Raw genomic sequence first — 27,156 nt, forward strand, 5'->3', positions numbered from 1 at the left:
CACATTTGCACAAACACAACTTGAAAGACATTTAACACTGAATTCAAAATAAGATGTATTAGATATGTAATTTTATCTATGACAAGGAATTAAAAGTTATTTTATTTTACTTTTATCTTCCTACTAAATCAAAGAAAATTATTTGCAAACACAGGATATCTAATATTGATACAGGAATTTTGGGATTCCTATGCCAATGTACCAACATATACTAAAGTAGCAATAACTAATTTTGAGGTATTCCTGGATCCCTGTCTTATGAATTTGAAGAATGAAATCCACAGAGCGGAAGATAAGGCTCAGAAAGATTTTTTTATATTATAGAGCTTTAACGGGGAGGAGGGGGCTTTAAGAGAAGGAGGGCTTACGGGAAGAAGGTACAACACAACTCTTGCACAAGGAGGCAAGACTAGGTTTGGGAAATCCCGAACTGAAGAAGAGGACGCAATGCAGAGCTACTACCCTGGAAGGCTAGGGGAACTGAGAAGCCCACCTCAAGACTCAGGTTGGGGCTTTTATATAAGCCTCAAGGAAGGGCAGCTGGTTCAGCCAGTCTACTTCTGACACCAGGTGTCTGGGGTCAGGAATTTTGGAAAAAGGCAATCTTCAGGCTGGGCATGGTGGCACATGACTTTAATCCTGGCACTTGGGAGGCAGGCAGAGGTAGGAGGATTACTTTGAGTTCAAGGCCAGCCTGAAAGTGCATAGTAATTTCCAAGTTAGTCTGGGCTAGAATAAGACCCTACCTCAAAAAAAAAAAAAAAATCAAAACAGTGCAATTTTCCCAGGTATCTATTAATTCTCTAGGGAGGGAATGGAAGGACTCTTTAAGGGGGAAAGAGAAAGAAAGGCCAGACACTTCTGACCTATAGTAAAGTGTAATGACCTAAATTTTTCCTACAAGCCCAAGGACAATTCCTGCATTTAGCCAAGAGAAAGCTATTCACTTTGGGGTTCTGCCACCCTTAAACTGCCTAAACAATTTCTATCATATACAATATTTCCTTGTCCTAAGTCATAACTAATCCTGAATATGTACTCTGTGTCAAAATCCAATTAACTCTGCAGAATCTAAGCTGTTCTAGATCTTAGATCTTTCTTTGCTAAGAAAATGATGTCTTAAAACTTCACATAAATGTTATTATATCAATAATCAAAACTATCAACTAAAAACAATTAATTGAATTTAATAATAGAAAATCTTCAGTGAATCAAAATAAGCCACCAAGTAATCACAAAACAACCAACAGTGTTGGCAAATATAGTCTCAAATCATCAATGCATATAACAAGAGAAAAGAATATAAAACAAACTATTGGGCTGGAGAGATGGCTTAGCGGTTAAGCGCTTGCCTGTGAAGCCTAAGGACCCCAGTTCAAGTCTCGGTTCTCCAGGTCCCACGTTAGCCAGATGCACAAGGGGGCGCACGCGTCTGGAGTTCGTTTGCAGAGGCTGGAAGCCCTGGCGTGCCCATTCTCTCTCTCTCCCTCTATCTGTCTTTTTCTGTGTGTCTGTCGCTCTCAAATAAATAAATAAATAAATAAAATTTAAAAAAAACTATTATTAGCTTATAATGTAATCAATACCACACATATGAAAAGTGGACAGACATTTTAAATTAATATTTCTCTACACACATGTCTACTAGCAATGCAATGATATATGACTTCATCGTTCAGTAGGAAACATCATCAAACCCCCAAAGAGTTGCCATTTCTTACCTGATGGAATGGCTGTCATCAAAGAGATAGACAGTGACAAATGTTAATAAGGATTTGGAACAATTGTAACTCCTATTCTCTAAGGAGAGCGCGTAAAATGATGCAGGCACTTTGGAAAACAGCTCAGCAGTTCCTGGAGTAGCTATGCAGACTCTATGAAATGAAAATTCTGGCTTTAGTATTTTCCAAGGATGAAAGAGAATATATGGCCACATGACCAATATATGACTCTCACAGCAGCTTTGATTTTATTGCGCAAAGTGAGGAATGGTGGGCATCCCCATCACCTGATGAAGGAATAAACACACTGCGGTATGCCTGCACAAGGAAATATGACTCACAAAGTAAAAAGGACAACATGGATAGACTTGAAATACAGCTTGCATGAAAGAAATCAAACATATACACATGAGTACTGCATGATTCTGTTCATATCAAATGTCTAAGAATGGTAAATAGAAAGAATTTAGGATCCTTAGGGCTGGCAAGGATAGAGGTTGTTAATGATTAGACAGATGGAAATGCAGTAGTCATATTACCTCTGTAAATATCCCAGGAAACATTGAACCAGACACTTAAATAGAGTTTTGACATGGGAGTTATATCGCAATAAAAGTGCTTTAAAAATCTACATGTGTTGCTTGCAAGAGACAGAAGTTTTACATCCAATGGCAGTTACCCTGTGGTTAGTGAGACAAAACACCCAGCCAGAACCATCTTATGAAAGACAAGGATTTATTTCAACTTATATCTCAAGGGGAAGCTTCATTATGATAGAGAAGGACTGATATGAGCAGAAAGCCAGGTATCTCATCTTGCCATATCAGCTGAGACAAAACAGCAAGTTTGAGCTAGCTAGCAATGGCAAGGTTGGGGTTGGAGGCCTGTACAATATAATCACAAGTCCTGCCCCGGTGGCTCAGCTCCTCAGCAATGCATTACCTCCCAAAGCTTCCACCAGTTGGGGGACAAAGTAGGAGGCTTAATTACAAGCACTTGAGGCTATGGGAGTATTTACATCCAAGCCACATATCCTAGTTATATAACTAATTTCCCAGGCATTTTTTCTTTTTTAAAAAATATTTTATTATTTATCTGACAGAGGGAGGGTGGGGGGAGATGATGGAGACAGAGAGAGATAGAGAAGTGGGGGAATGGGCACATCATGGCCTCCAGCCACTGCAAATTAATTCCAGACATAGGCACCACCTTGTGCATCTGGCTCACTTGGGTACTAGGAAATAGAACATGGGCTGTTAGGCTTTGCAAGCAAGCGCCATTACCACTAAGCTATCTCTTCTTCTCTCATGTGTTTTTTCTTCAAACAGCTATTTGCATTACCTTAACAGAAATAGCTTGACTCTTGTCCTGAACCAAACTGTGTTTGCTATTTAAAACTTTCAAGGTTCAAAAGTCAACATAGCATTAAGTGTACACACCCAAGTTAACTTGAATATTAGAGGTGAGATCAGAACAGTGCAAGATGTGTTCACCTATGTGTTGGATCGATCACTTGGTGGGAATGCATAAATTCACTCATCTGAACTTTTTAATTAATGTAGAGATGAAAATGTGGTTCACGGTGTTTTCAGTATTACTCAAAAGTCATTAAATTTTCAGACTTTCATGATCTTACATTTAAAAGGGCTATCCCCAACACTCTCTCTCTCTCTCTCTCTCTCATCTCTCCACACACCATAACCATAAAAGAAAAATAAGTTTCCTTTCCTTTGTGCGCGTGCTGTCGATCTAATGGAGACAGTCATGTAGAACACATGAAGATTCTTTCTGCTATATTTGAATATGCACAGGGCATTCTCTGGACTGCTTTTTCCCCACCTCACTCCCCCCTCCCTTTTCCCTGACAGAGGCTTTGGAGAAAGGGGGGGGGAGGGAGGGGGGAGGGAGGGAAACCATGGCTTCTTACTGATGTTTGTCTTTCTGCATCAGGGTACACTTGGAAGGCGTAAAGTGGGAATGCTGACATCACGCTGTGAGCAGGACCCACTTTCACATGGCCTCGGAGACAGGCTTCCTCTCTCACCACCTCTGGAAGCATTTTAAACTATACTGGCAGAAACCCTACTGACCTCTCACAGAGGCCACCTGTGGGCTGCAATATCTGGGAACCCCTTGGATTTGAAGTTCTTTCTCACGGGGGGGGGGGGGGGGTTAGCATCTTCAGTTGAATTCCTCTAGGGCTAGCAAACTCGAGCGCATGGTCATTCGGTCTTTTAAGCGTTCGGGATGCGCAGGGACCGGGCCTGGGCAGGAGCACGTGCGCGCCGCAGCCCCTCTGCACCTCCTCTGCGGTCGTGCGCGCCGCCCCCGCTGCCCCCTCTGGCTGCACTCCGGGGACCCCACGGGAGAGCCAAGATTTCAGTCCCCTTCCGGACGCTCAGAGCCAGGCACAGGCGCCGTAAGAATATAGTGCATTAGCTAACGCTATTTGTTTGCTTAATTTCTCGGAGTTCAACGAGGTCGTTTTTTTGTCATCTTCTCTGTGCTTTCTGTATTTTCCAAAGATCCGCCTGCTTTCAACAACAGCCTCTTTCTTCCCACTGGAAACAGAAACATGTCCTCGGCAGGAATTTTCCACTTAACAGTTCTCGCTTCCCCTGGCGGGGCCTCTGCACACCAGCCTGCAATGCTGTATTTCTTTTCACTGCGGCTCGACGCTTTCCAGCCAGCACAGTGAGCTGTGTTCAGTCATTTTTAAGCCACATCCCCCTTCCACATCATCTCGCTCTCTTTTCAAATAATGCGTACTTTCGAGCAATTTGAGGAAGAGAGCAAAAGCTTTTAAGCGACATTACATGTAATTAGCCATGTTACTGTCATAGAATCCCCCAAACCCGGGGGTCACCCCATCCCTTCACCACCTCCTCATATATATATATATGATATATATGGGGAAATATATATATATATATATTTCCCCATTTCCCAGACCCTCCTTTACGTCCCGGTAAACGCGTCAAAGGCAAACCTCGTGGTCCCTATAACTCCCTCCCAACCGTTTGCCTTTGCGAATGACGTCCTTGGAGCAGTGTTTACAAACTCGACATCACTGCCTGGCGCGGCGCGCAGGGGCCAGGGTCGCGCAGTCCCCGCCGCCAGCCCCGCCGGGCTGGCCGCCGACCCCAGCCCGGTCTGCCCCGCGCCCCTCCCGCCTCCCAAACGCGGCTGCGGCGGGGCCCGAGCGCCGGCTCGCCGAGTCCGGGACGTCCCAGGTCCCTCGCGGGGGACGGGCCAGGGGAGGGGCGGAGGTGCCGCGGGGAGAAGCCGCACCTAGGGGCAAACAAGGCGGGCTCTCTGGGAAGCAGGCGGGGGCCCGGCCGGGGAGGAGGGCCGGGGCGGGGTGGCAGCCTCGGGGACTGGCGGGCCCAGGGGGTCGCGGGGGCCCGGGACGGGAGGGGAGGGGAGGGCGTCTCAAAGGAACTGGGGCTCTGCAGAGAGGGAGGCGGGGGTAAGAGGGGCGTTTGTCCAAGCCGGGAGGGTGGGCCCCTCGTGGGGAAAAGAGAAGAAGTAGATTGGTGCTTCTCGGGACACCTAGGGTATTCCTTTCAGGGGGGTATTACTTCCACTTTTAGGCAGAAACAAGAGCCGAGAGGGAAACGGCGGCGAGGGCTGACAGTTCTGGGGTGATCAAAGGGGACAGCATGAATGTCTTGCTCTGCCACCCTTTATTACAAAGGAAGGGCGCTCTGGGCCACGCTGGCGGGGAGAGGGATTAAGATCAAATAGAAAGAGACCGCCCGATTCCTTTATGCAGGAGAGGGAAATGGGACCATATGTTTTAATATATGCACATTTAAATAGACTTATATTTAAAGAATGTTATCCACTACAAGACCCTCTCTTTCCCGTACACAGAGGGCTCCCCCCTCCCTCCCTCCCTCCCCCCCCCCCTCACACACACGCACACACACACACACACACCGCTTGTGTGTTATCACACATGTTGAGACAGGAAATTCCACCCATTCTTTCAAATGTTTTATCTCTGTTGTCTGTTTTCTTGGGATAGAAGGTTTGAACTATTACAATATCCCCAGATGGATGGTTCACTGGGGATATTTTGAGGTGGAGACATAACCCAAACGTGTTTCTTGATGGTGATTCAGCCTTCAGATTCAAGTTTAAGCATCCCCAGGATTTGGGGAACATGCCCCTCCGAGGGTAGCAGGGCAAGGCGGCGGGACCATGCTGTTCTCCCTTGTGAGAGGCGTCTGTCCGGGTGTCTGTCTGTATAGATCTCATCTACCATGTGGATCAAACCCTACGTGTTTTGCCAGGATCCAGATACATCACAACAAAAACATGGGGGAGACAGGGGAGAGTCTATCAGGCTATAGGGTGCAGCTTCCTGAGCTAATGAGATGCAATCTATAGGCCTAGAAGTAGAAGGAAGCTATGAAAGGGCTTGAATAAATGCAAACCTTCTCATGTGAACATTTGAGTTGGCCTGAGAATCAGTCACACATACACTCACACATACTTGTATACACACAACCATATCAACTTTTATCAGCTAACATTTTACAGGAGAAAAAAAATCAACAGCAGCATGAGAAGTAGATTTTTTTAATTTTTTACCCAAACTCACAGCTTGAAATAACAATAGAACAACTCCTATGAACTTCATTTTCCCAAATTATTCCCTTTCTCACAAACACCCACTGCTATGCCATGTTTATGTAGTCATGGTGAAATATGTTTCCATGCATATATGTGCACATGTTAACATAAGATTTTTTAAATACATAAACTCCATCTGTGAATAGTGTGGGATTGTTTTCAGTACTTATGAGAAAAAAATCTATTTTTCTAAAATCAGTACCTAAAAATCTACCTAATTCTATGAAATGTTGCATTATATTTCATGACTTATTTTATTATGTCACTATTGATACATGCTTAGTTTATCTTCAGTTGTCATTAGTATTGTTGATAATCCTGAAACTGACACTGGTGACACCGGGATTCAGTGTTCCTTGTACGCCAGTGTGCCAGTAATTTGCTGTGTTTCTGGATCCTTGACGTATGAATTTGAAGAATGAAATTCATGGAGCAGAGGATAGAGTTCAGAAAGATTTTATTATAGCTTAAAACTTTCAGAGGAGGAAGAGAAGGAGGATTTAAGCATAGAACCTAAGAGCAGAAAGCAAGGTGGAGCTCTTGCCCAGAGAGTCTGGAGGGGTTGGAGAAGCCAATCCAGAGACTCAGACCTGGTTTTATATTTTCTTTTAATGAAGAGTGGCTATGTGGATGTGAGTAAGGTCAGGTTCACAGGTTACTACAGACAAATACCTCATTTTATAGCTTTTACAGTAATTTTAGGTAAGGATCAGAGTTTCTGTCATCTAGGAAGAATGCAAGCTTACTCTAGAAATCTTTCCTGGAGGGTGCAACATCCAGGTTTCTGTAAACCTAGTGACATTTCCTGCTTTTAGTCAAGAAAATAAAAACATTTAACTTTAGGGGTTCTGTTACCCTGACTGCCTAGTCAATTTATGTCTCCTATCACTGATTTTGTATATATGTGTGTGTTCATATATATTAATACATTTTTGTTTTCTTGGTTTTTTGAGGTAGGGTCTCACTCTGGCCCAGGCTGACCTGGAATTCACTATGTAGTCTCAGGGTGGCCTTGAACTCACTGTGATCATCCTACCTCTGGCTCTCGAGTGAGTGTTGGGATTAAAGGCATGCACCACCATACCCAGGTTTATTAATACTTCTTAATAGGCTAGATTGCATTAGAATTAATAAGTTAAAGGCAGACATAGTTTAAATTTACACATAATAAATTACTCCCAGAAAGAACAAACCCAATTTATATTCCCAAGTGTAGTATATGACTACATTGCTTTTCTTATATATTCTCAAACATTTTCACCAATTAAAACAATGTATTGCCATTATTTTGAAAAAAAAAATTGGGGGGGATGGAGAGATGGCTTAGTGGTTAAGCGCTTGCCTGTAAAGCCTAAGGGCCCCAGTTCGAGGTGTGATTCCCCAGGACCCATGTTAGCCGGATGCACAAGGCGACAGATGCATCTGAAGTTCATTTGCAGTGGCTGGAGGCCCTGACATGCCCATTCTCTCTCTCTCTCTCTCTCTCTCTCTCTCCCTCTGCCTCTTTCTTCCTCTGTCTGTCTGTGGCTCTCAAATAAATAAATAAATAAATTTTTAAAATTGAAAAAAATATTTTCCTTACAAATTTTCTTTTTGTTATTATCAATACAGGTTCAGGGTGGCAGGACCACCAAAATGAATTGGAAAGTGAGAAATATTCTTCAGCCTATGCAGGAGGAGGCACTTCGTGCTCTCTTTATGGTAAAGGAGTCCTGGGATCTTCCACTTGCCTAGAGGCCAGGAACGTCCCATTGGTCTGGTCTTCCCTTATCTCTTCTTCCATAAAGGAGTTCCCCCTTTCTTACAAGAAATAATCAAGGATATATTCCCTTTCCTTAAAATGCAGGGGTGGCTGGACACCTGGATGGGGCAAGAATAACCCACTTCGCCTTCATCTAGTAAACTCGCGTAGAGGACTCCACTCTGGGACTCGAGGTGGACTTTCCCACCTTATATTCCCACCATGGAACCCCCCTTGTGCCTTCTAACAGGAGCTCTGTCTTCTTCCATTCTCTTAAACATTATTTCTACAAACTCTATAATAAAAACTTTCTAAGCTTAACCCTCCATGAACTTGGTTGCCACTGACTCAGCTCCTGAGACACATCCCATCCACAAGCAGCAGCAACGAGGCTCCATCATGCTTAAACACCAATTCCTATTAAGTAAATCTTTCTTCCTTTGGTCATTTTTAGTTTCTTTGAATTTTCTGTTCATATATTTACCCCATTTCTTTTTTTTCTTTTTGCTCAATTTTTATTAACATTTTCCATGATTATAAAAAATAACCCATGGTAATACCCTCCCTCTCTCCACTTTCCCCTTTGAAATTCCATTCTCCATCATATCCTCTCCCCATCTCAATCAGTCTCTCTTTTATTTTGATGTTATGATCTTTTCCTCCTCTTATAATGGTCTTGTATAGGTAGTGTCAGGCACTATGAGGTCATGGATATCCAGGTCATTTTATGTCTGGAGGGAGCACTTTGTAAGGAGTCCTACCCTTCCTTTGGCTCTTACATTCTTTCTGCCACCTCTTCCGCATTACAACCTGAGCCTTGGAAGGTGTGATTGAGATGTTACTCAGTACTCCAGTCACTTCTTTCCAGCACTATGATACCTTCTGAGTTGTCCCAAGGTCACTGCCATCTGAAAAGAGAAGCTTCTCTACCCCAAGTGAGAGTAGCATTAATATAAGGGTATGAATATTAAGAGAAGTACTTACTGGGCAGTTTGATAAGCATAGTATATACATTTATCCAGACATCAGCAGATGTTACACACCTAGGGCTCATGACTACCTGTTTTACGTTTTCAGTATCAGGGATGTGTTCCCCCCCATGGAGCGGGTCTCCAGTCCAATTGGAGGGCAGTTGGTTTCCACCATGACAGACATGCCACTATTGCACCCGTTGGCTCATTTGGCCTGGCTGGCCAATTATAGGGCTGGCAGTGTCCACTGTTGAGTATCTTCACTGGTGGTATCTTTTATTTATCCCATTTCTTTTCTTTTTTGGATCACTGTTGTTATGATTCTAACATATTCTTTGGTTTATAGTGGGAATTGTTCTTTTCTACAACGCATGTTTCCCACAGCCTGGTGCTCAACTTTTAACTTTGTTTGTGGAACTGTCATTGTAGGGAATTTGACTTTTGATGTAGTCCAGCCTGGCATTAGTTTCTTTCAATATCCAAACTTAAATTTAATAATGAATACATGCTCATATGTTTTATTTCAAGTGAATGATAAATATTCCAAAGGGAGGTGACCTTTTGACTAGAAATGCAGTTCTTTAAAACTGAAAAACTCTAAAACTATCAGTGCACTAAAGTGTTTATACTGTACGACTATTTCTATTTCATCAGAATTATTCTACATTTAAGTAAATGTAACTTTTCATTCATTTCTCCCATTCATCAAAACACTGTGAATATATTCTACTGTACTAATCTAAGCTTTTGCCTACAAATACCATCCCGAAATGCTTGAGAATTGAACTGGAGGGGTGTGGTGGGAGGAAGGTCACATTAAATGGCTAGAAAATATAAGTCATCAGGCCTCCAGGTTTTATAGAAATGAAGAATCCATTCTCTCTTTCTCATGGGACTCTGTGAGATAAATTGTTCACAAAGATTTTGAATGAGGCAAAATCTTTTCCTAAGAATATGGTCACTTATCTTCTCTATGAAACAAGAAACAAAGTAGCTCTCAGCAAAATAGATTCATGTTAATATGATTAACTGTGCACCACTCCTGCAGCAGGGATTATCTGCCAAAGAAGCATCAGCTTGCGAAATTTTAAAAGGAAATCAACCAATCCATCAGCACCCTAAACCCAAGATCTGAATGTCCACACTCAGTGCTGCCTTTATCCACTTTACAATTTGACCTCCACCAACATTGGCCAGACTACATCTTAGACTCTTGACCTCCCCTGACTCCCCAAATTTATCAGCCCAGTCTATAGCATCAGCACTCCATTTTTGTGCCATTAGCGGAGACTGTTCATATTTTTTCCCACACAGAGTAAATTCCCTTTCTCACTGTGGCTTCTTATTCAAGACTCAAGGATAAATCTCTTAACCTTGGCAACTTATCACTACCAATGCCTCTCTCGTTATCACTGTCATTATTATCATTATTACTCCTCCATCTCAAAATAGGCAATTTCCTGGATACATGTCCATTTAGTAGTAAACGTTTGGGTTCCGGTACATAAGACCATATTTTATATACAGTGGACTTCAAATTTGTCTTAAAAAAAAAATAAGTATACACTTCGCATGGACACATTGTGTTTCTATCCTCTCTGCCCTCATTCTGCTGAGAGCCCTCCTTAGTCGGATTGCTGATGATTACGATTTGTGAGAACAACAGTCCACATGTGCCTCTTATAGCCTTTCTTCCCCCTATTCTACAAAATTCCCCTGAGCCATGGTTAGTGTGTTTTAAGCCTACTTCAGGGTTGAGCTCTCAGAAGCTTCTCTATTTCTGCTTTGGTATGTGTTGAGCGTCCTCAGTGTCGGTCTCCATCACCCTGGTGCACGTTGTCATGACCACCATGGAAGCAGCACTCTTGCTCATCTCCCCCATTCCTCTGTGGTTTCACTTTGGTCCTGGCTGGTGTGCATGTGAGGATGGGCATGTGGGTTTACTTGCTTGGTTCTTGCTACCTTCTGAGAAAGCAAAACAAACTCTCCAATGGAGAATGGTGTCAGCATAGTGTAAGTAGAATACACATTGTTAATTTGTAGAGATTTTGCTGGACCTAGTCCCTCTTTTGACTAGTGGGAGCTTATCATTGGAGACTGTAATCTTGGTCTCCATAGCATTCTGACCTGGTTTCCAGTTCCAGCTATAAGTTCATTCCCACTGACTGGATCCCTAAGCCAATCAGAAAGCCACTGGTTACCCACCAAGGCTGGTGCCACCACTGCACAGGTGTGAACATTGTGTCAGGCTGGTTGCTTTTGAATAACAGTATCCTTTGCTTGGCCACAATGTTGCTGGCCTTTTGTCTCTAGCAGCTCCTGTAGGGCTTTCCAGCACTGGATGGGCTAACCATCTTGGAACTGACTCTCTTCCAGATTCCAGTAGGATCAACAAGTGCTCTATGTAGGCAGCATGTGGTGTCTTTAGCAATAGGATCTTACTTTTTTTTTTTTTTAACCTCAAATCAAGTGCTTGACAGAAGCCTGTCTTATTTGAGGACCTTGTACGTCACTCTGATCAGTAGCTCAATGTGTAGCAACCGATTTCTGGTCCTAGGAGTTACAAGCCTGAGCCAAGTGTTTTAATGTTAGGCTACATCCTACCCTCTCCAGGTGCTTTTCTTACCACACAATACCCCGCATACTTCTGCTGAGGGTTTTATCTTTTAGTTCACTACCCAGGGGAAAGCTTTGTATGGTACCAGTTCATTTTGGGGTTAGTTTTGTGTGTACCTACCCCCAACCACCCATTCCCCTCTCTCCCCCAAACCCATCCATCCCTATTGTCTGTTCCTCAAGTTTCCCATCAGATATGCTGGCAACTGAAGCTGTTCCAAGCTAGGAACCACAGATGAGGGGGAACATGCAGCATTTGTCTTTCTGTATTTGTGTGAGCTCGCTGAGTGTGATCTACTCCAAGTTTCATTATATAATTTTTTCTTACTGTTGAGTAGAATTACATTGTGTAAATTTACCTCATCTTCATTATCCATTCATCTAATGGTGGGCAGCTGGGTTGACTCCAGTTCTTAGCTATTATGAATTGAGCAGCTATAAACATATTTGAGCAATTATCTCTGCAGTGAAGTCTGGAGCCTTTAGGGTAAATACACAGTAGAGGAATAGCTGGGTCAATTGGTATCTGTATTTTCATCTTTTGTAGGAGTCTCCATATTGATTTTCATAGTGGTTGTACGAGTTTGCACTCCCACCAACAATGAAAGAAGGTTCCTATTTCCCCACACCCTCACCAACATTCATTGCTGGTTGATGTTTTGATGATTGCCATCCTCACTGGAATAAGGTGGAATTTCATAGTTATTTTGATTTGCATTAAGGATGCAGAAAATGTTCATATATATGTAAGTAGAGATAAAGAAAGAGAGAAAAGAGACAAATAAGAATGAGCATGCCAGAGACTCCAGCTGCTGTTAACAAACTCCAGATGCATGTGCCACTAAGCATATGTATCTGGCTTTACTTGGGTACTGGAAAATCAAACTGCAGTTGCTAGGCTTTGCACATACAGACCTTAACCCCTGAGCCATCTCTCTATTCCCTAAACATTCTCTTAAGTAAGGATTGGCCATTTGCATTTCTTCCTTTGAGAACTCCCTATTCAATTCTCTGTTCCATTTTTTGAGTGGATTTTTTTTTTTTAATTATTGTTTAGTTGTTTGAGTTCTTTTTAGATTCTTGATATTTGGCCTTTTTTAGTGGTATAAATGGTGAAGATTTTCTCCCATTCTGTGTGTAATCTGTTGGCACTGTTTATGGTATGTTTATATGTGGGAAAGCTTTTTAGCTTCATGAGATACCATTGGTTGAGAAATTATCTAATTTCCTGAGTTGCTGGTGTATTGTTCAGGAAGTATTTCCCCACTCAAATATGGAGAGTTCCCCTTATTTTTTTTTTTTCTCTTCTAGCTATTTAACAGTGTCAGGTCTTATGTTAAGCTCTTTAATCTATTTGGAGTTCATATTTGTGCATGGTGAGAGGAGTGGGTCTAGCTTCATTTCTCCACATGTGGTGATCCAATTTGCCCAGCACCATTTGTTGGAGATGCCATCTTTCTCCCATGTGTGTTGTTTGCTCCTTTGTGAATGATTAAGTAGCTGAAGTTACTTGAACTAATGGCCAAGTCATAAATTCTGTTCCATTGGTATATATGCCTGTTTTTGTGCCAGTACCGTGCTGTTTTTGTTGCTGTGGGTTTCACCATAGCTTTAGATCAGGTATGTTCATACCTCCAGAGGTGTTTCTTTTGCTAAGGATATTTTTAGATGCCCAAGGCCTTCTGCCATTCTGCATGAAATTTGAGGTACGTTTTTCCTATTTCTGTGAAGAATGATTCTGGGAATGTTACTGCTATTTCATTGAATCTGTAGATTGTTTTTGGTATAACTTTAACATTTAATTTTACCTGTCCAAGATTATGGAAAGTCTTTCCATTTTCTTAAGTCCTCCTCAGTTTCTTTCTTCAGTGTTTTTATGGTTTCATTATATAGATCTTTTACAGCCTTTTTTAGTGCTATTCCAAAGTATTTTTTTTTGTATGTGTAACTATTGAAAATAGGACAGCCTCACTGATTTTTCTCTGTGTACAATTGTCTTTTTATTTGAGAGAAAGAGAGAGGAACAGAGAGATGGAGGGAAAGAGAGAATTGGCACAACAGGGCCTCAGCCCCTGCAACTGGAATCCAGAGGCTTGTGCCACCTAATGGGCATGTGTAACCTCGCCCTCACTTTTGTGCAGCTGGCTCAGGTGGGATCTGGAAAGTTGAACATAGGTCCTTAGGCTTCACAAGCAAGTGCCTTAACTGCTAAGCCACCTCCCTAGCCCAATTGTCTTCTATGTATAGGAACATGACTGATTACTGATTTTTGTGTGTTAATTTTGTAACCTGCCACTTTGCTGAAGAAATTTATCATGTTTAGAAGTTTTATGGTCGAGACTTTTGGGCCACTTTATGAATAGGGTCATGCCATCTGCAAAAAGGGCTAGGTTGACTTCCTCCTCTCCAATTTTATCCCTTTTACATCTTTCTCCTTTCATATTGCTTGGGCTAAGACTTCTAGTAGTATATTGAAGAGCAGCAGTGAGAGTGGGCACCCCTTTCTTGTTCCCAATCTTAATGGAAAATCCTTGAGTCTTTCCCCATTAGGTGTTATTTGGGCTTGAGGTACTTTGTACATAGCCTTTGTTATATTGAGGTATAAACTCTCCGTACCTAGTCTCTCAACTGTTTTGATCATGAAGTGATATATTTTGTCAAAAGCCTTCTCTTCATCTATTGAAATAATCATATGATTCTTGTGTAAGCCTACTTAATTGAGGTGGATAATGCTTATGACGAGTACTGGAATTTGGTTTGAGATGATTTTCTTCTGGATTTTCACATCTAAGTTCATTAGGGATATAGGTCTATAGTTTCCTTTTCTTGTTGCATCTCTGTCTGGTTTTGGTATTATGGTGATGAAAGCTTCATAGAAGGAGTTAAGGAGTATACTCAGTTCTTCAAAGAAGGTTTAGTGGAATTCAGCTGACAAATGATCTGGTGCTGAACTATTCCTTTTGGGGAGTTCTTGATTACATTTTTCAGTCTCAATGGATGTAATTGGTTTGCTTAGGAGATTTATCTGCTCTGAATTTAGTTTTGGTAAATGGTATGTATTTAGGAATTCATCATTTTTTTTTTTTTCTAGATTATCCACTTTTGTAGAACAGAGGTTCTGGAAGTATGTCCTGATAATTCTTGTAATTTCATTCATGTCTGTTGGGACCTCTCCCTTTTCTTTTCCAAGTTTTGAGACTTCTCCTTCCTCTCTTTTGTTCATTCATTCATTCTTTCTTTCTCTCTTTATTTATTTATTTATTTATTTTGATTTTTTCACTCTAGCCCTAGTATGACCCGGAATTCACTATGTAGTCTCAGGGTGGCCTCAAACTCTTGGCCATCCTCTTTCCTCTTCCTTCCAAGAGCTGGGATTAAAGGCATGAGCCACCACGCCCTGCTTTCTCTTTTGTTTGTTTGACCAAATTGGCAAGGGGTTTGTCAATCTTGTTTATTTTTTCAAAGAACCACCTCTTCCTTTCATTACTTTTCTTAATTGTTTTCTTAGTATGCAATTCATTAGTTTTTGCTCTGATCTTAATTATTTCTTTTCATCTGAAATTCTTACAGTTGGATTGTTCTTGTTTTTCCTACACCTTTAAGTGGATGATTAGGTTGCTAATTTGAGATCTCTCTGTCTTTGTTATGAAGGCATTTAATGCTATAAATTTTCCTCTTAGCACTGCCTTTATTGAGTTACATCAATTTTCTTATGTTGTGTTTTCATTATCATTCAGTTCTAGACATTTTACAATTACCTTTTTGATTTCTTCTACCACCCATTCATTATTTAAAACTGTGTTGTTCAATCTCCAAACATTGGTATCATTTTCTGTTATGTCTATTATTGTTAATATCTATCTTTATCACATTATACTCTAATATGATACAGGAAGTTACATCAACATTGGAGGCACCGTTTCTTCCTTAATATATGCTCTATTACGGAAAAGTTTCCATTGGCTGGTGAGAAGACTGTGTACTCTGTCTAACTGGGGTGGAATGTTCTTTAGATATCTGTTCAGTCTATGGTGTTGTTAAGCTCTATTATTTCTTTGTTCCTATTTTTGTTTGGATGATCTTAATGATAATTGAGGATTAAAGTCCTGCACTATGATCATATTGGGGTTTATTTCTGTTTTGTTGTCAAGTAGGTTATGTTTTATAAATTGTGGTGTAACTTTGTTTGGTGTGTGTAGATTTATGACTGTGATGTCCTCTTATTGAATCGTCCCTTGAATTAATTTGGCCTCTTTTTCCTTTTAGATTACTTTTGGTTGGAAGTCTATCTTATCAGATATTAATATAGCCACAACCACTTGTTTATTATTTCTATTTGCTTGGAAAATTATTTTCCAACCTTTCACCCTGAGGTGGTGTTTGTCCTTAGGGGTGAGATGAGTTTCTTGAAGACAGGAGGCAGAGGTGTCCATTTTTTCTGATCCACCCTATTAACTTGTGTCTTTTGACGGGTGAATTAAGACCATTAATATTTAAGGTTATAATTGTGAAGTTAAGTTTAATCTCTGCCATGTTTGAGGCTTTATATGTTTTGTGACTTTCTTGGGCTCTGTACATTTTGTGCCTGCCCTAATTTTGGTTATTTTTCTTACTCTTGTGGGCTCCTGAGATTTTTTTTTTTTTTTTGACTTTTCTATGTTGAGTATTCCCTGAAACATACTCTTTAGGTTTGGCTTTGTGTTCATATAATTATAAAGCTTGCATTTATCATGAAAATTTCCCTTTCATACTTTATTATGAGAGATACTTTCACTAGCTACAGTACTTTAGGTTGAAAGCCATAGCTTTTTAGACTTTAAGGTGCTCCATCCCAGGCTCTTATTGGTTTCAAGGTTTCCATTGAGAAATCTGAAGTTATTATGATGAGATTAACTTTGTATGTAATAAGTTATTTCTCTCTTGCTGTTTTTAGCATTCATTCTTATTCTGCTTTTGTTGTTTAGAGTTTTAATGAATAAGTATCTTGGAGAGTTTCCTCTTTGGTCCAGTCTGGAGTTTTGTGAGTTTCTTATATCTAGGTGGGTCTTTCTTTTGAGAGGGTAGAAATGTTTTCTTTAATAATTTTGTTGAATATGTTCTCCATACCTTTGGCCTGAATTTCTTCTCCTTCTGGAATACCTATGTTCTCGATATTTTATAATCTTAGGGTGTCCCATAATGCCCTCATGTTCTGCTCACATGATGATTTTAGTTCATCAGAGTTTTTGGACACCTGGACTGTTTCTTCTGCTTATCTTCCAGCTGAGGATTTGTCTTAAACAAGATTAACTGTGTCAGTGAGGGCTTCTAGAGAGGATTTTACAAGTTCTGTTTTATTTTTCTTTTCTGTTGTTATTCTGTATAGTTTCCATCTCTGTTAAATTCCAATTTTAGGTTGTGGTTTGATTTTCTTATGCTTTCTAGAAGGCATCCTTTGCATTTGATCCTGTCTTCATTAAGCTTAATCATCTTGTTATTGAGATCCTCAATTTGTTGACTCATTTTCAATTCATTTATCCCTGTTTTGAGATCTCTCTGGTTTTCCTCAATTAACTTAATTCTGTGAAGAAGGTTGTATACATTTCGTTCATGTGATTGTTGGTTTTTTGGTGATTTCCTTTCAGCTCAGCTATTCATTTGATTAGTCAGATAGCTTATTGTGCTTTAATTCTGATTATTGTTTCTTCTTTGATTTTCTTCCTCTATGGTTTCATTCTACTGTGGGACTAGGCAACTTGTTAGAGATCTCTCAATTTATTGACTTTTTTATTTATTTATTTATTTATTTATTTATTTGCAGTGGTACTACCCATCTTGGGCTAAAAATCTTGTTTTATTAAGGAAGCAAGTATCCTTTTTAGCAGCTCTCTGTGCTCAGTGAGCACTTCCTCTGGTGAGCAGGCCATCCAGTGACTCCTCCTCCAGTGAGCAGGCTCCCTTTCCCAGGCACTGACCTGCCCTCAGGGAGCACTTCCCCCCACTGAGCAGGTATCCTTTCTGGAACAACTCCCAAAATATGTCTAATAAAACTCATACATATCTACCCAGACATTCTGATTGGTAACAAAGATTATCTGTGATTCTTGGTTTTTGTCAGAGTTAGGAATTCTTTCTACAAAATAGTTAAAGTAGATCTTTTGACCCCATCTGTCATAGCTTGGATCTGGACTGTGTCATGGAAGACTATTCCTCTTTGGCACTAATGAAAGGTGGTCAAAATCTTTTATTGGGAGACTTGGCTAAGTTAGGGCATACTCTCAAAGGCCATTATGGGATGCTAATCTTTTCCTGCTTCTTTCTCTGTCTCTCTATTTTTAATGCCTGGCCACAAGGTGAACAGAACTTCCTCCCATATATTCCCACTATGCTGTGCTGCCTAGTCATGAGTTTAAAGCAATCAATTGCCAAATGAAACCTCTATGCCTATGAGCAGAAATGGACCTTTCTTCCTTATAAGTTTATTTAGCTTACATGTTTGTAACAATAACTCACAGTTGTGCAAACCTATCAGTGTCAATTGTTAAATCAGATTTAGCACACTGACAGCAAGTTTATTGCTAGAAAACCAGAAAAAGAACAAGCAAGTAATATATATATATTTTTACAAATTACATAGACAAAATAATAAAACAAGTCAGTACAGAGTGTACAAGCTAAACATGGAGTTCTAGTGCCAGCAGAAGTAATTAATCCAGATTACAGGGGTAAAATTGGACTTCTCCTCCACCTTGAAGAATGAGGAATACGCCCGGAGAGCTGGAGGTCATCTAGAGCATCTCAGTGCTAGCCCTACCCTTTGCTCAGGTCAATCAGAAGCTCCAGTAACTCAATCAAGGCTGGTGATACATGACCCATACCCTTCACTTTTCACTTTTCAGATAAAGAACAAGATCTGCAGAGTTGCTTGGTGAGGGTACACAAAATACAGAAAGTTACAGAGACTAGCTAAGGTCATGTGTTCACTTACACAAGTGAAGACTGTAATTTCCATGAGTTTTTCTGAACTACTTTAAAGAGCATTTGAACATATGCACACATATATTAAGAAGATACTTGTGGTCTGGGGAGATTGTGTAGTGGTTAAGGTGCTTGCCTATGAAGCCTAAGGACCCAGGCTCAATCTCTCTCCAGATCCTACATAAGCCAGATGCACAAAGGTGAGGCAAGCACAAGGTTTCACATGTCCACTAGGTGACACAATTGTCTGGAGTTCAATTTCAATGGCTGAGACCCTGGCCTACTAATTCTCTCTCCCTCTCCCTAAAATTAAACAAATAAATAGAAAATAAGATATTTATGTTTTTCTTTCCTCTATTCATCCACCATGTAACATAAATTGAGATAATATTAGCAATTCGATGTTGCTACATCTGCATCATGTTTAACTTATGGGATGCTAGATGCTAATCATTCCTCAATGGACTTTGCCATGTATTTCAGGGAAAAGAATAGTGTGTTTCTGGTTCTAGGTGGGGTAGTTATTGCAGCTTGGGCAGGGTTATCCCATGCTAGTGTCTTCATTTGGAAATTAATTGTGATGTATGGGGATGTGGTGTCAAGTTAACAAGGAGTGAGCTTGTGTCAGGTAGAGTGACTGGATTAGGAATCAAGTAACAATCACACTTTTTGGATAGATCTATGTGGTCATTTACAGAAAGGACTAACTACAGAAGGAAGACTTTCGCCCAGAGTGGACAGTTCTCTTCTGGTTGCAGCCTGTATATAAATAGTTCTGAGGAAAAAGCAGTGTCTTTTGCCTGGTTGTCCTTGCTATTTGCTGGTGTGCATCTACTCTGTTGCTTCTCCTTTTCACAGACATTGGAACCCAGCTTTGCCAGCCTTCCAATGTGGACAAACTGCTCTCCAGGAACCCTCCCTCCCAGTATCAGCACCAAACTGCTGTGGTATCCAGACTTGTGGACTGTGCTGGTATTTAGCTTTCAAACTTTTCAGCCTGCAAATAGCCATTGATGGACTTACCCAGCCCATATCATGAAAGCCAATCTAATATACCACCTTAATCATATATATTCATTCTATGGGCTGGAGAGATGGTATAGCCATTAAGGCATTTGCCTGTAAGCCAAAGTATCCCGGTTCATCTCTCCAGGATCCACATAAGCCAGATGCACAAGGGGGCACATGTGTCTGTAGTTTGTTTACTGTGACTAGAGGCCCTGGCATGGCGATTCTCTCTCTCTCTCTCTCTCTCTCTCTCTCTCTCTCTCTCTCTCTCTCTCCCCCCTCTTTCTCTCTCTCAAATAAATAAATAAAATATTATATATATATGTATGTATTCATTATATATATATATACATATATATATTCATTCAATTAGTTCTATTTCTTTAGAGAATGCTGAATATTTAGAGAGAACTTTGAATGTTATATTTAAATGATTAAATTAATAATATTCTATTGAGTCATGCTGTCAATAACTTAGAAGGTGTTTTTTTTTTAAATTTTATTTATTTATTTATTTATTTGAGAGTGACAGACACAGAGAGAAAGACAGATAGAGGGAGAGAGAGAGAATGGGCGCGCCAGGGCTTCCAGCCCCTGCAAACGAACTCCAGACGCATGCGCCCCCTTGTGCATCTGGCTAACGTGGGACCTGGGGAACCGAGCCTCGAACTGGGGTCCTTAGGCTTCACAGGCAAGTATTACTTTATTTTTATCATTAAATAAGGCATTTATGTATGTATCTTCCAGGCTGAAACTGTTTACACACATTCACATATGTTATGTTTTAATCTTGTTTTTAAGTTTTATCTCTGCAAGTTCTTCAGAATAACATTTTTTATAATAAATTTTCAACTGAAGAATATTCTAATAACTCAGAATTCAGGTTATATTACTGTTGCTAAAATAATACTTTATTCTGTGAATATTAAACAGGTAAATAGGTGATATATATCAGTAGTTTTTAACAGTACAGTGCGTTCTTTAATGTACAATTTGTTAAATGACAACTTTGACATATTTATCATGAGTAACCAACTTGGAGCTAAGTACATTAGATCCTGGAGCAAAAAACTTTTAGATCAAAAAAGCTATCTGTTATCATTTATAAAGTATCATTTTTTTTGTTTGTGTTGTAGAACTAGTAGATTTTGCCATCAAGTTTCTCCTTTTTTTCCTGACATAATATAAACTTGGGGCTGGAGAGCTGGTTCAGTGGTTAAGATGCTTGTGTGCCAAGCCTGATGGCCTGAGTGTGGTTCCCCTGTAACCACGTAAGCAGATGCACAGAGCTACAAATGAGTCTGGAGATTGTTTGCAGTGGCTGGAGGCCCTGGCATGATCAATTCCCCCCCCCCCTCTCTCTCTCTCTCTCTCTCTCTCTCTCTCTCTCTCTCTCTCTATATATATATATATATATATATATATATATATATATATACTGGGCGTGGTGGCGCATGCCTTTAATCCCAGCACTTGGGAGGGAGAGGTAGGAGGATTGCTGTGAGTTTGAGGCCACCCTGAGACTACATAGTGAATTCCAGGTCAGCCTGGGCTAGAGTGAGACCCTACCTCAAAAAAATAAATAAATAAATAAATAAATAAATAAAAATATGAACATGTATGCCATCAGAATAGGCATAATATAATTATTTTTTCAAGAGATAAATCCTTAAATCTACACATTACTTGACTAACAGAAGATCAAGGCAATGTCATGGTAGACACATTTTGTTTCTTCAGAACAAATAAAGGTAAAAACTTACCTACATTTTACATAAGTGATGCTGATTTCTTCTTGCCAAGGTATATAGCAAGACACTGTCTCAGAAAAGAGTAGAATGGATATCTTTTTTTTTTTTTAAATTTCCAAGGTAAGGTCTCACTATCCCAGGTTGACCTAATTCATTATGTAGTCTCTAGATGTCCTTGGACTCACAGGAACCCTCCTCCCTAGGCCTCCTGAGTCCTGGGATTAAAGACATGCACCACGCCTTTAATCCCAGCATTTGGGAGACAGAGGTAGGAGGATTGCCAGGATTTTGAGGCCACCCTGAGGCTACATAGTTAATTCCAGGTCAGCCTGAGCTAGACTGAGACCTTACTTCACAAAACAACAATAAATAAATAAATAAGTGCACCACTATGCCTGGCTCATTTTTTTTTTTTTTAAGCAGACACATAAAGTGCATTGATTGAGGCAAATTTGACAAATGCATTCCATTTTTCATTAAATTAATAACAAATCATAGCAAGTGTTGACAAACATTTTCCCAGAAAATGCAAGATAATATATTGGAGTTTGGGAACCATACTTTTGGGATTATTGAAATTTCCCAATTCTTCTGATCTATCAGGAGATCAGATAGATAATATGAAAACAAATCCCCATGTTCCCATAAGTGTATCAGATCTGACCCACAAGCTGTGCTTTGCTGACTCATGAGTTACCGTTACCAAGGACAAGTAAATAATTTCAACATGCATATTTTAATGTATTTTTAATTAGGCTTTAAGGCACTAGCTGTTTTTATTTTACACACACACTCTACAGTTTTCACAAAACTCTATGTAAAACTCTTTAGAAAAAAAATCATGATTTTTTTTTCTTGTTTGTGTTGACCTTACATGGCATGCATATATCCTTTAGCTCTGTAGATCATAAGCAAATCATGATAGCTTACCTGGTGAGAAGTAAATCCTAACTGAAAAGGAATACTCCAGTAAGTCATCCTTCCCTGGGACAGCAGCCTTTGCCAGTGTAGGCAGCCACAATCATAGGGCTTCTGTGCTTAACATTGACAGTTGGGCTATTGTTTCAGGGAAGGGTCCTTCTGTACCACAGTTTGCTTTGTCTGTGACTGGAAAGAGCTCACGAAGAGAGACTAGCACTGAAAAACCTACCACCATTCTTCTTGAGTTTTGTTTGCCTTTCTATTTTCTTTATGTACCTTCATAGATAAACTGTCTCACAGAGCTCTTCTTTTCCTAGCCTTTCTTTCTATTTTGAAAGATTTTATTTGTTAGGACATCAGCAATCGGCATGGGAAGCTTGGGAGATAGATAGCAGAGTTTGTGAAGTGCTTGCCTTGCAAGCATGATGACCTAAGTTTGACTCCCTGAAGCCATGAACAAATGCTGAGCATGATGGCATGTGCTAGTGACCCTAACGCTGGGGAGGTGGGGCAAGGAGGATGCCCTGAGCTAGCTAGTTTTAGAGGGCACGGTGCAGATGTGACCAGACACCCACCTCAGATCCTCAAAACCAAAGAGAATGTTGAGCACATGGAAGGTTGGTAGTGCCATTTTCTAAGACACCTAAGATCCATCTAACATGCCTCTCAAAACTTTTAGGCTCATATTTTGTGGCTCAATGACTGCTACTAGTCTAGGTAAGTGCTCCTGCTAATTGAAACCACATCATGGTGCAGATCAAAATAATGCCAGTCAGGCATTCCTTAAACACACCCAGCAGGGTGGCAACTTTGTTCCTCTTAAAAATGAACAAATTCAGGAAACACATTCCTTCCAAGTCATAGTTCATTAATACATGCTACACTCTTTCACTTTCTCCCTTCCCCCTTCACTATAATTTTCTTGTGGAAAAATAAATTCTCTTGTAAACTTCAAAATTAGGTTTAAGGTTTGACATGTCATTGCTAGGCATGTATGTTGTCTGTGTTAACAGGAGTTCTACTCAGAGTGTCTGGAGATCTCCTGTGGATAGGCTTGTTAATTAACAGAATTAGAGTCTGATTTTATTCCACTTAAACTAGAGTAAGTGACATCAAGGTAGCTACCACCGTAGAGCTCAGCACTGTTACCCCCTTTGAAGATTATTTTAGCAATTATGTACTGGCTGAACATGTTTGTAAATGATATGGTAATGTCCTCTATATCTTGACTTCTCTAGATCTTTTGCCCTGTGGTATATATATTTTTATATTGTATTCATTTTATAAAGCTAGAAACAATGTGTGTTATTCTTCCAGTCTTTCAAAAAGGGTTTTATACTTAATCCAGTCAACTAGCTATTCTGAAAATAAAACTAAACTTAATCCCCAATAGAACCTATGAGACTTCATACTTTTAGATTCTATATTCATTCAATACATTATTGGACTTTGAACTGTCATTAAACTATAATATTTCATTAATGTCAATGGGTCTTCACCTTTCTTTTGTAAATTCAAAAATGAACATAAATACTCTGAATTATATCAGCTGCAAGGAGGTAAACCATTTCAATCCATAGCTAAAATAAAGTAAGAAAAATTAAAATAAAAAGGAAACAATAAAAACACTTGAAATAATATTTTTTTAAAAAAATTTTATTTATTTATTTGAGAGCGACAGACACAGAGAGAAAGACAGATAGAGGGAGAGAGAGAATGGGCACGCCAGGGCTTCCAGCCTCTGCAAACGAACTCCAGACACGTGCGCCCCCTTGTGCATTTGGCTAACGTGGGACCTGGTGAACCGAGCCTCGAACCGGGGTCCTTAGGCTTCACAGGCAAGCGCTTAACCGCTAAGCCATCTCTCCAGCCCTGAAATAATATTTAAGAGGGTTAACGTTTTATCATTTCTAGGACATAAAATCTTCATGACTGTTTTACATAATTTTACATTTAAATTATCCACAGTGCCTTTGCAATCTTTAGTCTGCTTGCTCACTTTCCTAGTAAAATGGAGAGGAATGGAACATACCCATGCACTAGGAGCACTTCATTAGAGGTTATGTTCTGCTTCTCTCCACTTGTTCTCCCTATATTTCCTGCAATTAATACTTCCCAGTGCTTTTCTATTTACATTCCTATGGAGACAATTTCTAAACATCAGTGATGTCAGTAACATATTTACTTATTTGACAATTTTACTCCCAGACATATTCACAGTCTTATATATAGTTCATGTTTTCTAGGATAAGAGGGCATCCTTTATTTAGGTCTTTACAGTAGAAATGTAGATATGTGCATGTTTCCATTTAGACTTGTCCAAATTCTCTTTTTGTAACAAGAAGCATTTAAAAGGCCTTAGGAATTTTATAATCCTCATGTGGTCATGTATTTTTGCCAGTAGTGTTTGTAATAAATATTGACATTTGTACACATATTGGAGCATTTTTCAATGAATCAGTTAATCATATTTTTACATGTATTTTTTATCTGTACTTGAGTAATTTTTCTTGTGGAATGCTTTTATATTCCCTACTTTCTAACTAAAAGAGTCGGTCACAAGGTGAGGGCATCATTTCAATTAGTTCAAATTTATTAAGGGCTTATAATAACTCAGTGTGTTTGTGTGTGAGAGAAAGAGAGGTAGATCTCCAAAATAGTAATACTGCAAAATCACTAGGTTCATCAGGATAAGTAAATGAACAATCACAATTGAGATCTCCCTAGTATGTTTTATGCTATTGCAACCAGAATGGTAGCAATAAGCCACTTCAGCAATGCTAGTTAAGCCTGCTTTGAAAATTTATCCAAACAAATTTCTCTTCACAATCGATCATTATTTGGTAATATGCAATTAGAGAAAATGACCATTTTAATATGGAGCCATGTTCTTATAAGTTATATAGTAAAAAATCTGAAACATTAAAATCAAATGGATTTAGAATGATTATAGTTATGAATAGTTTGGTTTTACACAGCTAATTCCCAAAGTCTGCCCAGCTATTTAGCAATTTCTATTCTCTAAATATCTCATAATGAGATAAAAACAAAAGTAAGAAAAAGCTTTCATTTTATCTTCAAACTGTTCCTTTCCTCTTGCATATTCCATTCCAATCAATAAGCTATTCTTTCTAGTCATCTCAACTAGGGACACTCAAGATTCGCCCCAGTCATTATCCTGGTCTCATTACTTCAACATGCACGACTATTGATCCCATCTCTTACAGACACTTACTTGAACTAGTTCTTCACTGAAATACTCAACTACTGACTAATCTCAGAGCTTCCTCACGAGGCCTGCAGTGCAACAAGACCCTGCAGGACAGGTATTTTGGATTATCAATCAATTTGATACATTTGCATATATTTTAACTAATATTTTATGTATTTAAAAATACATTTATTTTATTTATTTATTTATTAGGCAAAGAAAGCTGTAGAGGAAAGAATGGACATGCCAGGACCTCCAGCCACTCACAAATTTTTACTAAAATGCAAATTTAACCATGTTACATTCTTCTTGAAATTCTTTTGTGGATAAAATACAAAAATTTATTTAGTGTAAATAGAGACTCTGGCTTGGGACATAAAGTCTGTCATGCATGAGCAATGTCCCTGGCCTGGTTTCATGCCACTATGTGAGACACATCTTGTTCCCCAGCCACTCTAAATTTGTGCCGCTGTAAACATGGTAGGCTCACAGCTAGCTGCGTTTGCACATGCCTTTTTCTATCTGGAAGCTCCTCTCCATTCTTCTCCTTCATATGTTCTTCCTTATCCTTCTGCTAAAGGAAACATGGTTCCCTATGATGATGAGGAAGACTTTCTTCACACTCTTACAACCAAGAGGAGTGTTCAGGCTCAAGGCAGAGTACAACAAAGAAGGTGAAGATTTTGTAGTCAGACAGCAGAGTGAGTAAGTGGATAAAACATCCCTTGGAAGCAAAACTCAGGAAAGAGATTCTTAGGAAGTTGGCCTAACAAAATTCTTAACAAGTGCAAGCCAGGGACTTAACATCCAAGTCTAGGAGTGTGGCGCTTGAGTAGATCGTAGGGATGGCGCTATTTCAAGGTTGGAGGAGGACTTCTCGAGTTTCTTGCTAAGAGTGGACTGATCTAAAGTGAGAGCTCAGCTAAGAAGAGTGTTCAAAGGAAGAAGTCTGTGTCACTTCCATCAGGCTAGGGCAGGTTTAGTTGTTGCCTCTTCTAGGATGTTTCCAGCCCAGAGGGAGCATGAAGCATCTCTACAATCCACCTGCCACATTGTGTCCTGTGTTTTGATGTTTCTCTGAAAGGAAGAACTTTGATTTATATCTCTAGTAAGCTGACTCCAAATCATGTCCTTACAACAAAATGAACTTCCTAGAAAGAGATAGATAAAGATGAGTTTCACTGATTCCATTTATATAGTAGAAAGTAATCAAAATAAGATACAGACAAGGAAGGAAGGCTTGAATGCTCATCTACACTTGATAACTGAAGAGGTATAGAAGAGAACGGAGCCACACCTAGTTGGAGATAGCATATCTGTGATCCATGAAAACTAATGTTAAAGACATTTAATTCGTTTTATCATGTGGCTCAACTTTTCTTTGTTTCCATTGGTATTTTGGATTATCAATCAATTGGATACATTTGTATATATTTTATATCTTTTTAAAAATATTTTACTTTTAGTTATTTATTAGAAAGAAGAGAGAGAGAGAGAGAGAGAGAGAGGGAGAGAGAGAGGGAATGGGCATGCCAGGGCCTTTACCCACTGCAAATGAATTCCAGATGCATTAGCCACATTGTTCATTTAGCATACGTGGGTGCTGTGGCATTGTTCC

This window comes from Jaculus jaculus, chromosome 4 (assembly GCF_020740685.1).
Source record: "Jaculus jaculus isolate mJacJac1 chromosome 4, mJacJac1.mat.Y.cur, whole genome shotgun sequence".
Classification (NCBI taxonomy): Eukaryota; Metazoa; Chordata; class Mammalia; order Rodentia; family Dipodidae; genus Jaculus; species Jaculus jaculus.